The 16,601-nt window shown below is 32.2% G+C and overlaps 1 pseudogene; it reads right to left on the bottom strand.

Moving 5' to 3' along the window:
- Positions 1–3,103: 3,103 nt before the first annotated feature.
- LOC149565040 (uncharacterized) lies at positions 3,104–16,400 on the bottom strand (annotated as a pseudogene).
- Between the last annotated feature and the right edge of the window lie 201 nt (positions 16,401–16,601).

The following is a 16,601-nucleotide window of genomic DNA, read 5'->3' as shown; positions in this document are numbered from 1 at the left end:
AGATTTAACAAAGTATCATGACGATGGTGTAGATGAGGAGCTGGTGTTAGAGCCATGTCTAATTCCTGCTTCTAAGAAGGAGGAGATAGAAGACATTCTAGATCATCGTGTGGGTAGGAGTACTAGAAATAGGCAGTATGAAGAGTATTTGGTCAAATGGAAAGGACGGCCGATCAAGGACTCAACTTGGATTTCAGCAGCTGAGGTTTCCCATTTGGAATTTCCTCTACCATTCATAAAGTGACAGGGTCAGTTTTCAATCTACCCTGGGTGTGTGATGCAGGAGCATCCAGAGGTATAAGGGCAATCCTGTGTCACCCAAAAAAAAATACTTAGACTTAATTTTGGTTTCATGCGTTTTTATTTTTGGATACCCATTTGGGCCAAATAAAGGTTCCAACTCTCACAGTTCCACTATCAGCGTTCGTGTAAATCCCAAAAAAAAGGAGTATGTAATTGAACCATCATTTTGGTGAACTAGGAGGTGTAAATTGGCTAGATGAATGTAATTGTAATTTAGAGCATTCCAGAAAAAGAATCAGGTCAAAAGGCCCCACGGTTTGAAAGTTATTGCAATTTTTTGCATTGTGGAGACCTCCTAAGAATGCTTCAAAGTCAGGTTAGGGGCATTAAATGAACTCAAAAAGGGCCAAAAAATGGGTGACGAGCGAAGCTATCCATAAGGCTATAGAGCGCTTTGAGAGCTTTCTGAAAATGTAAACGATTCATCAATCGGAGCTACAGTTCAAAAGTTATGCCTCCCAAAAATTCGGTTACCATTTCTGTATTCTTCTAGATTTGTGTCAACTTCTAACGCAGCTTCTGGAACCTTCTATTTGGTCAGTGGATGCCTACTAGCACTTTCTAGAATGTACTCCTAGTCCTTAACCCTTCGGGATCTATTTAAGGAGATTTCTGGCATTGTAAAAAGTAGTTCGGAGTGGAGTTTGAGAGGAGGTACTGAAAGGAGAAATTATCTCCACAGTTATGCTATTGTAAGCCCTTAGGGCATGCTTTGAAGCTTATTTTCTCTATACTGAATGTACTAGCTTATTTTTCAATTAATACAATTTCCCTTCTTCTGTTGTGTCCATTCTGTTCTTGGGTTGTGTCCCCATCAAGAGTTTAATCATCAAAAAATAGCATGAAATAATATTCCAAGCTATATACATAGGTCCTTCAGGAATATACAATGCATACTCAACATTATGGTGAAATAATATTCCAAGCTATATGCTCACAATTTTGCATGTCTATAGTCATTTATGAATCATTGAAATTGCTTTGATCCTTTACAACTATTTATAGATTCATTCAAAAAGGCATTTAAAGACATTGGTTTAGACATACAAATGCATTTCGAACTCACATAACTTTAGGGAAAAATGATTCAATAATATCATAACATTTGAAACAAATTTTAGATTTAAAGATAATACATTTTTTAATAAATCAAAAAATATTTTCCCTTATTAGGAATTGTATGCCTTTATCTTAGTTATTTAAAAATAGATAAAGGGATATTATACTTATCTCAAGAAGGTGTGATGTCATAATGTGACAATTCGTATATTATGTTGTGCCAACTTTATGGAAATAAAATATTATCTTATGGGCATTCCAATTGAGAGTGTAATCCATGTAATGTTTGATTTGATTTTAAAATATATGAGAGTCAAAAGTACACACCAAAATGTAAAGATTTTCACACCCAAAAGAATGTACCTAGAGTGGTTTAGTATTTGCACATAAATACATATATGAAAAATTAGCAACATGAGTTTGCTAGGTAAAAATAAAATTTTGCCAAATTTTAGCATCCCAACAGTGGTTCTTTCTGGGGACATATGTTCCCTATGAGCATAGAGAGATCCCAATTATCTCTGGGTAAACAGACCAAGATCCTTAAATCTAGGGTTAAATGGATTTGGGTGGCCTTAGACCCTTCAAAACCAAACATTGTCTTTTCCCTCTGTCAAAAACTTTATTCTGATCATGTAACATAAATAGAAATATGAAAAAATTTCTATCACTTATTTCCATATTATTTCTCAAATATTTTATGAGATTTGAAAAAATATTATAATGCTTTTTGAGTGTAAATCTTTTAGCATTTTCGAATAATCTATCTTGAAACTTATGGGAAATAAAAATGTCACATTCATGTTTGAAAAATAATTAATCTATAAACCTCAAATTTTTACAGCAAGTCATTCCTTTAAATAAATTTATATCATCAACTCTAATGTTCCAATGAAATATTTTCTCAAGATTAAAACTATCCATCTTATCTATTCATATCTTTTGAAAATCTGAGAATAATCTTTTCTCTTGAGTGCATATCCCAACAACATCACATGTCAAATAGTATTTTGAGAGATCACACATTATTAGTTTTGATGTAAATAAAAAATCTTAAATGAGATTTAAACCTTATTTAAATTGGGTGTTTTTTAAGTTTATATAGGCTTTGATTAGGTTGAACTTTCATTTATTGCTACAATTACTTAGAATTCACCAAATATTAAAGAATATGTAATATGGAGGTATAAATATAATATCTTATATATGTATATAAACATATATAAAGGTAAGTATGTTGAAAGATCCCTCTCAGAAAGGTTACTGATTCTAATTTTATTGCATACATGATCCATTATGTTAAAATATCCTAATTGTACTATTTTTAAAAATATTATTTTGCTCCACCTGAAAGTGGAAATTTTAACTAGTAATTATCAAATTTAATTGAACTTATTTGTGTTAGATTTATTTTATACTAAAGCTATTTAATGCAAGAAGTTTTCGAATTACCATAAACTAAGCATGTCAAAAAAATACAAATATTTTTTAAAAGGTGAGTGGTCTTGTGATATTTTTTATTTGAAAATTTTTATTATAGAAATGAAAAATACATTCATAAAGGAAAAATAAATTTATTTTTTAATATCTATTTTATTTCATGCTATACATGAAGTTATTATAATATCATATTCAAATCGACACTTTCTACCAACAATATTAAAATAACAAGAAAAAATACACATACAATCAAAATTTCATAGAAAATTAAATTAGAGAAAATCTTGTAGATGAAAGGGAAGAAAAAAGGAAAGGAGTATAAAACTCCTTTATGAAAAGATCTTTTTACAAATAGCTTGATCAAGAATGACAATAATGTCATCCATGATATTGAAACATTTTGTTCTACATTTTTTGTTGAAACACAATACTACAACAACAATAAAATACCCAAATCCAAAGCTCAATCCAATCCCTATCTCCCACCACAAATGTTCCTCCCATTCCCATTCACTTACACCTTCATTGTGAATGTTGTTTGAAGGTGTAGATGAACAATTTATGTTGTTTTGGAATCCACAAAGATATTGATTGTTTAAAAATGACCTTTCATCAAATGTTGACCATTGTGCTCCTTGTGGTATTCTACCTAAAACATTATTACAAGATATGTTGAAAAAACTCAAAAATGTGAGAGATTGTAGCGGTGCAGGAATATTTCCAATAAGATTGTTATTTGAAAGATCAAGTGACTCCAACTGCACAAGCTTTCCAAATGAAGCAGGAATCATTCCATTGAGATGATTTCTTGACAAATTGAGAATCCTTAGACCAAGAAGGAATCCAATGCTTGGAGGAATTTCACCCGAGAAGTTGTTATTTGAGAGATCAAGACATCGAACCCAAGCCAAAGATCTCACATATTCTAGAAATAGCCCTTTGTTGTTTATTACCATTTTATCTAAGTAAGGAGTTGAGCTTGAATTTGTCCATTGAAGGAGGAAATTTGCACCATCTGTCTGGTTTTCCATTGCTCTCAAGTTTCTTAAGCTACTTGGAATAGTTCCAGATAGACTGTTATCTGACAAAATCAAGACTTGAAGATTTTGTAATTTTGTTAACTCTAATGGTATTCCACCTCTAAACTTGTTGGATCTCAGCACCAAAATTCGGAGGCCAATTAACTTCCCTATCCAATTTGGGATGGTTCCTTGCAAATTATTATATCCCAAATCTAGAATCTCCAATGAAGTGCAATTTTGAAATGATAATGGAATTGACCCTCGTAGTTTGTTACCCCCTAATTTCAATGTTTTCAAACAAACCATTCTCCTGATATCTCCTTCCAAATTATTATTTTCTAGATTTAACACTTCTAGTGTTGATGAGCAATTTCCAAAACTTTCAAAAATATTTCCTGTGAGCTTGTTATTTGACACATCCAGAACCTGCAAGTGTTGTCCTCCACAAATAGAATGTGGAAAGGGACCAGTTATATTATTATTTGCAAGTGACAAATAATTGATTTGTCTTTGGTCATTCTTGTGATTTTTTTCTGAAATGATGCCATCAAATTGATTCTCAGACATATCCAAGAATTGGACATCGAGATGAGGTGCAAATATTTTCCCCTGTAATTTATTACTATGCAAGTCAATATTCCGGGCACCAAACTTACTGAATCTAGATGACAAAGGCCTTCCTTCAAATTGATTACAAGAGAGATTAAGTGTGTAGAAGGATTCGAAATCCCACAACCAATCTGGAATATCTCCACTAAAAGAATTGTTGGACAAGTCAAGATCCTCTATGGTGTATTGGGTGGATATGAAAGCGGGAAAATTACCAACCATATTGCAAGAACTCATGTCCAAGTAGTAAAGCTGAAATTTGGGGATCCAAGAGTCTTCAACTTTTACTCTCAAGAAGTTTTGAGAAAGACTTAATGCAGTCAATTCTGTCAAATTTTCAAGTTGAGAGAGTAAGAAAGTTCCACTCAAAGAGTTATTTGAGAGATCAAGCTGCTGTAAAGATGAAAGATTACCAAAATTAGATGGCAAGCTTCCATTTAATTGGTTTGACCCGAGCTGAAGATTTCTAAGCTTTGGTAGTCGACCCAAAGAGCTCCATGGAATGTTGCCTCTCAGTGAGTTGCTGGAGAGATCCAAGAGTGTAAGTTGTTCAAGATTTCCAAAACAATTTGGAAGATTGCCTTCAATATTATTACTAGAAAGATATAGACTGGTTAAAGAGAACATATTCCCCATAGAATCTGGAAGACTACCTTCAATATTGTTATAAGAAAGAGCTAAGGTGGTCAACAGGGACATATTCCCAATAGAATCTGGAAGACTACCTTCAATATTGTTATTAGAAAGATATAAGAAAGTCAATGAGGACATATTACCAATAGAATTCGGAATCACTCCTCCCACATTTGAACTGGAAATGAAAAGCCTGCTGAGCTGGGAAGCGTGCTGGACAACAAAGGAGAGGTTGACTGTGAGATTGGGGTTATAGGACAAGTCAAGGTTCGTCAAGTGTGGAAGGGTGAAAACAGCAGAAGGGATGGAAGTGGAGAGGTTGTATTCATGAAGATGGAGGGACGCCAAGGATGTAAGGTTTGAGAACCAAATGGGAAATGGCTGCTGAGTGGAGTAATCGCCTTCAAGCTGAAGATGGGAGAGGGGGGTGAGGTTCGCAAGAGGAGAGAGGTGGATCTGCAGCCATATCAGACATGACAAGTGATGTGAGATTTGGAAGAGAAGCAATGTTATCCACCACATCGCTTGTCAGATTGAAAGAGATCAGTCCAAGGTGCTCTAGCCCTCGCAGATTCCGCATCAAGGAACTCGACTGCTTCATCTCCAGATCAGAATTGTAGGAGATGTCCAGATATTCCAAGGTAGACATGTTCCCAATCTCACTTGGAATCCGGCCAGTAAGCCCACAAGCAATGAAGCTCAGATGCGTCAATCTGGTGAGGGTCATGGGGAGGTGTGAAGGGAATGGAAGAGGGGACAAGTCAACTAAACTGAGGTCGAGGTACTCCAAATGGTGCAGCTGGAATAGAGCAGGGAATATCTGGCTGCTTGAATTCCTCACTACTGCTGACAAAGAATAAGAGGTACTAAGATCCAGACGAAGCACGTGGCCGGCGAGGAGGTGGCAGGCGACTCCCTTCCAGGAGCAGCAGTATGACCCCTTCCACGAAGCCAAGTGGTCGTATGGATCGAGCAGCTGCGATCAGGAGGTCAGAGGTTGATTAAAGGCAGGCAGCGATATTGGAATCGCTTTTTAAGGGTGCAGCAGCTGCTGGGGAACTGCTTTACATAGTGATTATGTTATTTATGTGCCGGGGGAGAAAGGAGAGTCTACTCTATTTGTAGTGTTGCAACCAGATACCACTACAAACCCTCTGCCATAATTTTACGACTCCATTTTGAATGGACTGGAGTTGTTCGAGCTCAATGATAGAACAGGGAATCTCGCAAGCCCCAATCTGGTGGCAAATTTTCAAGATGATTATAATCAGGCATGTTTGATTTTATAAAACCATTTTGACGTGCGAACTTTTGAGTGAATTCGATTGGCAATTAAAAGCTGAAATTTGAAGAGATATTAAAGATTTATTAAATTAGAATCTTCCATCCTTCTAAAAGAATATATTGCAAGTTACTTGTGCTAATGATTCTTAGGGACATGATGTGATTAATTTATTATGTTCAAAAAACTATTTTTTCTTATTATATATTTAGGGCTTCGATTTTCTTATTAGTCATTACCATTTTATTTAAAATGACATTTGCTAACAGTCAAGTCCAATTTACAATTTTCGTATCGATCTCGATTGGCTTCTCCACAACGAGCCACTGTGTTGATTGATTTATTGTTGACTTAAATAGTTTAGTAATAAATTTTGTTTAATAAAATAAAACTCAAAACAAACTTAAAAAGCGATTCCAATATCGCTGCCTGCCTTTAATCAACCTCTGACCTCCTGATCGCAGGTACGTATAAATTTATGTCAATCAATTCTTCGGAGAAACCACACTCAGTTTTAGGTGATTTAGTTTTCTTAATAAGCATTTTATATATATATAAAATCACTTGTAGATTTTTTAGAATTTTTTAAAAATATTTTTCATTTGTGAAACTATCAATTTATAATAGTTATTTAGATTTTCATTCATCTTTGATATATTCTTATATAAAGGGAATACTCACAAACACATCTAATTCTTAATACTCACAAACACATCTAATTCTTTTATTTTCAGAAAATTAAAGAAAGATTTTTAAAAACTAGAGATAGATATTGATATAGAGTTTAACAATAGTTAAAATTAAATTAGAATAAATCTTTGTGCTTGAAGTTAAATATGATTAGAAGATTCATATAAATTTTTTAAGTTGATTGAAGATTATTGACTGAGAGATATAGTGAAAATAGAAATTATAATAAAAAAATACTTATATTTTTAACAAATCTTTGTATAGTTTTATGATAATATTTTATATTTTAAAGGAGACTACTAGACTAGTCTGACCTTTCTACATATATGAACTTCAAAAACAAAATTTTAAAAAAAATAATAACAATAATTTAGATTTTTAACAATCCTCAATGTAGTGAAAGTTAGTATGATAATAATCTTAAAGTAGAGTTGCCATTTATTCATTTAGAAAAATATTAGAATGAGAAAGATTAAAAATCAATCAATAAGTAAGAATAATTGATTGAAATGTTCAACAATTTTATTAAAATATATTTTTTAATGGTCTTTATGTTTTAAGTAAGAATAATAATTTAATCGAAGTAGTTAGTTGCAAGAATTTAAATGCATTAGGTACAAAGATGGTATGAAATCAAAATGTTTGACCATTATTGATTTAGAAATTTTAAGAGCTATTCTAAAAGTCAACTTCAATAGTTCTTATATTTTAGAGAATAATAGTAAGTTTGTGTCAAAAAAATTTACAAATAGAAATCATTCAGAATTACACATAATAATCTTCAATGTGAAAATATATAGACTAGCTTATGTATACTCTATAATATATATATAGGGAAGTTGAGAGTTATCAAGGCTTTAATTTTAATAATATCAAGTTCTTTAAATTATAAAATTTTCAATTAAAGTTAAGAGAATTCTTAGAATAAAAGTGTAGATGAAGTTACTAATATTGGAAATTGTAAAATTGCAAACTTACAAGATTGAGGATGAAGGGAGGTTAGGAATTGGAAGCGAGTGTGTGTGAGGGTTTCAGAAGCTTGTTTTGCTACCATTGGGCTGGGCATGCTTAGGGAGACCTTTTGTAGCTTCAATATTGTACAATTATTGTTGTGTAGGGTTTACGTTTATTGTGGCAAACAAATTTTAAGAGCTTTTTTTCAAAGTTTGCCTACCTGGCTATTATGGCTGCAAGTGGAGTTTCCACAAGTCTCATTCTTGCTAGAGCCTCTGGTTATGATGGATCTTAATCTTAGGCCACTTTTAGGCCACTTAATCTTAATGGCAGTCTTGAGTGTAAACAACTTAGAAAGGTGGATAATAATTATTTAGTTTTCTCTCTCTCTATATATCACTTATAGATTTTTTAGAATAATTTTTTTTATATTTTTCATTTTTGAAACTATCAATTTATAATATTTATTTAGATTTTCATTCATCTTTGATATATTCTTATATAAAGGAAATACTCACAAACACATCTAATCCTTTTATTTTCAGAAATTTAAAGAAAGGTTTAAAAAAACTAGAGATAGATATTGATATAGAGTTTAACAATAGTTAAAATTAAATTAGAATAAATCTTTGTGCTTGAAGTTAAATATGACTAGAAGATTCATATAAATTTTTAAAATGATTGAAGATTATTGACTGAGAGATATACTGAAAATAGAAATTATAATAAAAAAATACTTATATTTTTAACAAATCTTTGTATACTTCTATGATAATATTTTATATTTTAAAGGAGACTAGTAGACTAGTCTGACCTTTCTACATATATGAACTTCAAAAACAAATTTAAAAAAAAAAAATAATAACAATAATTTAGATTTTTAACAATCCTCAATGTAGTGAAAGTTAGTATGATAATAATCTTAAAGTAGAGTTGCCATTTATTCATTTAGAAAAATATTAGAATGAGAAAGATTAAAAATTAATCAATAAGTAAGAATAATTGATTGAAATGTTCAACAATTTTATTAAAATGTTTTTTTAATGGTCTTTATGTTTTAAGTAAGAATAATAAATTAATCGAAGTAGTTAGTTGCAAGAATTTAAATGCATTAGGTGCAAAGATGGTATGAAATCAAAATGTTTGACCATTATTGATTTAGAAATTTTAAGAGCTATTCTAAAAGTCAACTTCAATAGTTCTTATATTATAGAGAATAATAGTAAGTTCGTGTCAAAAAAATTTACAAATAGAAATCATTCAGAATTACACATAATAATCTTCAATGTGAAAATATATATACTAGCTTATGTATACTCTATGATATATATATAGGGAATTTGAGAGTTATCAAGGCTTTAATTTTAATAATATCAAGTTCTTTAAATTATAAAATTTTCAATTAAAGTTAAGAGAATTCTCACCTTCCCTATATAATATATGTAACCTAGTAGGAGGTGCATATCAATAGGGAATTACCAAATAATTATTCATTGGTAATTTTGATGTCTAATAATTTGTTCTTTATTCATCTTTAAAATTAGTCTTAAAGAAAGATTTACCATATAGTGTGTTGGTGAAGTGGTGGTTGTATTATTGTGCTAGGGGTAAACCTAATAGTAAATTTTTTCTACCTCTTATTTCTTAGTTCTCCCCTTCTCCCAGTCTCTCACATATCTCTCCACCAAATTTAACTCTCTCTCTCTCTCTCTCTCTCTCACACACACACACACACACACACACACACACACACACACACACACACACACACACACACACACACACACACACACACATTTATTTATTGTTGAAATAGTGTCAGAGTTCATCTTTTAGGTGTAGGGTTTAATTTATTAAGTGTTATAATTTTAAAATTATAAATAATTTTATTTTCTTCAAGTTTCTTAAATAGTTTAATTTATTATAGTAACTAATCATAATAATTAAAAATTCAATGACTCTTAATTAAATTTATATTGTTCAAGTCATTTAGTTGTCAAAAAAAAAAAAATCTACATTAAAAAATTATATTTTATACCTTTAGTTGGATAAACCTGTGAATAATTACATATGAGATACAATTTTTTAATTATATATATATATATATATATATATATATATATATATATATTGTTATTATATTAATTATATAATCAATGAATACTTTCTCTTCATATTTTTCCTAATATAAATGGAAAGATATTATTCTATTTGGAAATGATATAGAAATCACAATCAATGTTATTTCAACTACATAAATCATTTTCATTTTAACATGGTATCAAAGCTCAATTTTAGGGATCTTTTTGATGCTAAGTGGAACCAATCAAGAATGATAAGAATATTATAAAGGGTATTTCTCCATTTGAGGGGATTTCCCCTTCTTTAAGCTCCTCCTTACCAAACCTTTATTTAGGTTTCTTAGGTGATGAAACAAGGTTCGCAATACTTTCCATAAAAGGATATCCATCTAGTCCCAAATTCCTCTTAGAAGCACATGGTGGCTCTTTAGAGGGATAATCTTTCAAATTCACTCAAGAAGAGCTCCCACACTCGACCACTCCAACCAAGAACACCTTCTCCTTATAAATTTCTTGCATCTAAAGTGTAGGATCACAAAAAAAAAAAAAAGGTGAATATGTTGGGAATAGTTCTGGTAGTATAGAATAGCATTCTCATAGATAATAGTCTATGTCCATGCTCTCCACTTAGATGTTAAGACCGCCACATTAGGGAGGGCCTTATTCATAGCAAAATTGACACAAAATCTTGTGGAAACCATTGTAGATTTGTTCACCATTATATTTTCCATTCTGATATAACGGCCAAATGAATCCCCTATTGACATAAAGATCTTTTTCATCCCAAAACTCCAACAAAAGACCACATAGCGTAACCTAGATAGGAGCCATGTGATTAACATCAATAGTAGGATCAAATCCCATTTTACATTTAGGAAGGGGCAAAGTCTATCTACCAAAACTCCAAGAAGCTGCCAAAATAGAGATTCTATCTTCCTCCATCGTGAATTTAAATAAAAAGAGAGCATCCAACATTTTAGAGACACTGACTAAACCTTGGAGCTTCCATTTTGAGGCACAATATTTCTTGACCATCTCAACAATAGGCCTAAAGGATATAAAATAGCCTACTAAACACAAGCCCATAGAGATATTCTCTAATGAAGAATCTAGTAGACAAATATCCGAACCTTCCTTTCCATTTGAGATCTATAGAAGATCCCTAGAAGACACAACCTTCATAGGGGTGCAATAAAGAATTTTCTAATTCGATTTAGGGATCGCCACATTCTCCAAGCTCACATTCTCCTACACCTCCTTGAAAGTAGAAATGCTAAGAAATTCCAAATCATCAAATTGACCATGGGGGCCAATAGAAGAACCAAGGAATATAGAGCAAGAGGAGACCCCATTAGTAGCATGGGTCAATTGCACAGACAAAACAAGCATGAGATCTAGGTAGAGTTATATCAGATTTGGAGGAGGTGGACCCTCCAAAGAAACACACATGAGCAAGAGTTAAAGAGTGCTAAAATAAATGTTGTTTTTAATGGATAATTTTTATAAGTTTTGATAATTTTGAACTTTTATTTATCAATACAATTACTTAGCATTCACAAAATATTAAAGAATGTGTAATATGGAGGTATAAATGTGATATCTTATATATCTATAATTAAGTATGTTCAAAGATACCTCTCACAAAAGTTACTAATTATAACTTTTATCACATACATGATATATTACATGTTAAAATATTCTAATTATTCTAGTTTATAAATGATTATGTGGCTTCACCTAAAAGTTGAAAATTTAGCTAATAATTATACAATACAAATTGAACTTATTCTTATTTGCTTTCTTTTAAAACCAAAGATAATGGAACAAGTTTTTTGAATTACTATTAAGTAAGGAGATATAATTAATTTCATTTTCAGTGCAAAAAAATAAGAAGAGGATTCCTAGGAAAGGGACAACAGATAATACATATAGTGTACATGTAGTTGACAGTGGGAAAATAAAGGAAGAAAAAAATTGGAAAGATGAAGAGTGGTAGACCCAAATCATCAGGCATCTAGTCTAAACCCTGATAGAATTAGTTGAGTGACTTGCCTGAGTGTTTCAAGAAATTTAAAAATAGTTTAGAATCTAACATCAACCTAACCAGTTAATATGACTAAATATATTTCATTAAATGTTAGAGGTCTAGAGTCCCTTGATAGGAAATATGCAATTAAGAGACTTCTAAGAGCTCACCATGATATCGATTTCCTCTCACTTCAAGAAATTTAAACAATGGGATTCCAAATAGACATTGCCCTTAAATGTATCTAGAAGGATGTGTCTTCCTTCTTTACTAGAGTAAGTGCAAGAAGTAGGGTATCACTTTTGGAAAAAAGTGGAAGTGCCTTTCCTATTTTTGAAATTTCTTGTCAATTGATGTCAAAATTTGATGCATTTAGAGATTGAATATAAAAAACCTTTAGAAATAAAAAACGTAGTGTTTGGAATCTATTTCTTGAATATGTAATTTATTTTAGCTAATATCATTCACATGCATCTAATTCATCAAATAAACATGAAAGTAAAGACATGCATGAAAACAGATAACATAAGAATTTGGTAACCCAAAAGCCCTCCAAAATGAGAAGGTAAAACTGGGGTGGGGATGACACCCACAAAGTATTACTGTAGCAATATGTAGCTAGTCAAGGTTACAAAGCTTGACCACTTCCAATGGTTTTCCCTGTGAAAGGCTTGTCCTATTAAAGACTTTACACCCTATTAAAAGTGACCTAGTTAATGGATTTATAAACACTCACTTGGAATGTTACCCTATTAAAGGATTTACAATCCTATTAATCATCAACAATATGGATGCTAAACCAATATAGCTATTAAACCAACCTATCAACATAGGATTTTCATTCTCACAATACAATGGTTAGAAATTATGGTAGAATATCTTGACTTGATATGTTGCAATCCTTAATTACTGATTCCAAATCCTCTTTCTACTCTAACTACTTTGATCCTTTCTTGATCTGATATATCACTCTTCAAAACTTTGATAATCTGTTCTTGATCAACTAAATTCTAAAATGTTGCTCTCCTCTTCTCTAAGTCCTTACACCCCTCTCCACTTCACTATAATTCACCCATACACTTCTCACATCCATACACATAATGGGGTTTTGTCCACCTTTTAAAGGCTTTGAAGACTTAGGGTTAGGTGTGAATCTATGATCAACATTCACTCTTCATTTACCACTCAATTCTTGCACTTTTCCTATTGGTTGCATACCTTCTCCATTTTTCTTATTGGTTGCATGCTGATTACATTGGTAATACAAAAGATTCATTCTTATCTTTAAGATCCTTCGAGATTCATCCTGAGTCAACTTTAAAAATAGTTTACATCTGATTTTGTGAAGATACCAACTCATATACTGATTCTGTGTTACTTAGCACTTACTAATTGCTGATGCTCAACACATATAAGAATTTTGTCTCACTCAGCGCCTATAGCAATTCAATTTCGCTCAGCACCTATACTTTGCTCAGCACCTATAGTGACTCAACATCACTTACCACTTGGCACTTGAACTTTGTTTGGCACCTAAAGTTCACTCGACACCTGAAGTTCACTCAGCACCTATTCAATTCTCTGGCTTGGCACACACTGTAGCTCAACTTCTATATTATAGTTAGCATCATCTTGAGAATTTGTTAAGTGTGTTGATACTTAATTGTCAAAACCAATATGAGACCAACAATCTCCCCCTTTGATATGTGTGGCAAAAACACTTAACTAATAAAAATGAATCTAATCTCTATGAGTATACTACACATTTTGTTTGGCATATGTACAAAACTTCAAAAACTTATTCAAAATTTTGTATACCTCAAAATCTTGTAACTCCCCCTGAGTTGATGTACCAATTCTATAACCAAAATTCCATTCCTACAACTAAAGATTCTTGTGCTATATTTGTCTCATGCTGATGTATCTGATACTCTTTGGCTTGTCTATCATATCATTATTTTTCCTCTGTTTCTATGTACCCTATTTCTGCTTCAAGTGTATTCTACCTTTTTTTCTGCTCTCCTTTTCACATCTTGCAACTTTGCATCCTTTTGGCTTTATCTCCTTATTAATTTCTCAAAATTTGAATTTGAATATCTCCTTTGGATATTCTTTATTGCTTCCATCAAAGATTGTATTATCTCAAAAAATGTAATTTCTCCCCTTTCTATTTACATCTCCCCAAAATATTATATCTCCCCCCCTTTGACACTTATGTCAAAGGGTCTTAAGAATGAATAGAATATTTAGCCAAAAATATTTTCTTAACCTCCATGATAATCTTTATAGAAGCATCCCAATTGTCTAAAGCAATTTCTAGTGATTTGTTCATTATGGTTGTCTCTACCGCAAGATGTACTAGGCCTTCTAGGGTAGAAAGCTTAAGGTCTTTCTTGAGAATATTTTTTTCATAGGCCATTTCTTTGTGGAGTACTTCTAAATGTGGGGTAATTGTAGATTGAATTTATATCAATTTGGACTTAACATTGGCCTCTTCTGCTGGCAATACAACTAACTCTTTCTATGTGTGAAGCCCAGTTGCAAAATGCTTCTCACTTTGAGCTAGATCTTTCAGTAACTATGTGCTAGAAATCTTGAGATTTCATTCCAAGCTCAAAATCCTTTGGCTATTTTCTTGTGTGAAATATGATGTGTCACACAATTTAGAGTACAATGAGATTATATTCTCAAGTACTATTTTGAATTTTTCAACCTTCTTAGCCAATTCAACTTGTAAAAGTGCTATCTCATTGGATATCTTTTCATTGACTTTCATTTGAAACTTCTTTTCATGTGAACCATTCTAATAATTTAACAAATGTATCAAGGTCTTCATTCTGCACATGATCCACTAAGTTGGATAATTGCTCCATGATGGGATGGGTTTCATCAAGTATTGGCAAGCTAAATGCATCAAGGAATATATCTTTGATTTCTACAAGTGCTTGCTCCTGTCTATACTCATTTTAGAGTATCTTCGGCTTCTTCCTTCTCTCAAGTGCTTCTTGCACTTAATTTATTTGTGCTAGGTTCATTGTTCTGGAGTCATAATTAGGTATGACTATTTCCTCATCAAGTGTAGGGTCTCCATAGTGAATTACCCTTGCAATCTTGGTGGAGCTCAAGCCTAGTGCTGAGATTTGCAGTGGTACAACATCAGTGCTCGACTTTTTGGTAGGAGTCCTAAAGGAAGGAAAGTTCACCAATGTTTGCATTACCTATTGCTCCTTTTCTTTAGGGGTTTTCTCCTCTTACTTCTCTTCTTCTCTATTTCCCTGATCAATAATAATGATTTGAGGAGGTGCACCATCAATTTGTGCTATAGGAACATCTTGTCCTATTTGTTCATTATGTATAAAAAACTTCAAAGTTTGTTCAATTTTTTTTGAAGGACTATATACCTCAGAATTTGTAACTCTGCATGAGTTCATGTGCCTTTACTATATCCAAAAATTATCTTAGTGGATTTGTCTCATGCTGATTCATTTTGATACTCTTTTGCTATTTGCTCTTCCTTTGTCTGCACTTTTCTTTGTTTGATCTAACTCCCCCTTTCACATGTATCTCCTTGCAATTCAAGTTTCCTTTTGGCCTTATCTCCCCCTTTTAGGTTTCTCCTAGTTCATTTTCTCCCCCTTTTTGACACTTATGTCAAAGGATCTATACTCTGACTATGTATTTTTCCAAGAAGGATTTGTTCTTTCCATTACAAATTTTAGAGTAACATCCCAGTTTTGTAGTGAAACTTCTAGGGATTTAATTTGGATGGTTGTCTTTGTTGCAAGGTGAACTAACCCATCTAATATAGCAAGATTTGGATCTTTCTTAAATACATTTTTTGAATAGGCCAGTTCTTTTTCTAAGATCTCCATGTGAGGGGTTATGGTAGATTGGATCTAAACTAATTTGGCCTTAGTGTTAGCCTCATCTACTATCAACATAGCTAGTTCCTTTTGCGTATGAAGTGTTGTGTTAAAGTGCTTCTCACTTTAAGTCAGATCTTTGGGCAATTGTATGCCAGATATTTTCAAGTTCCTTTCCAAACTCATTATTCTCTAGCTAGTTTCCTATGTGAAGATGGAAGGATCACACCACTTTGTGTACAATGAGAAGATGTTCTCAAGTACTTCCTTCACTTTTTCTATTTTATTAGCTAGTTCTACCTATGAAAGTGCTATCTTGCTAGATATTTTCTCATTTACCTTTCCCTGAAGCTTTGCTTCTAACCATTCTAAAAGTTTGGCATTGGTATCAATGTCTTCACTTTGCACCTGGTTCACTATATTTGAAATTTTATCCATAATGGGCCTTGTTTCATTAGGTGATTTCAAGCTAAAGGCATCTAAGAAGATGTCCTTGATTTTGTGTAATGCTTCTTTTTTCTTATACTCATTTCTAAGTATCTCTTGCTTCTTTTTCCTCTCTAATGCCTCTTGCATTAGGTTTATTTTCTAAAGAGTAATATTATCATATTCATATTTGGGAATGACTATGTCTTCATC

Source organism: Cupressus sempervirens, chromosome 3, assembly GCF_028749045.1.
Source record: "Cupressus sempervirens isolate cs-2001-9-10 chromosome 3, ASM2874904v1, whole genome shotgun sequence".
NCBI classification, from domain to species: domain Eukaryota; kingdom Viridiplantae; phylum Streptophyta; class Pinopsida; order Cupressales; family Cupressaceae; genus Cupressus; species Cupressus sempervirens.
The sequence above is the reverse complement of the archived record's forward strand: the minus strand, read 5'-3'. Positions and strand labels throughout refer to the sequence as shown.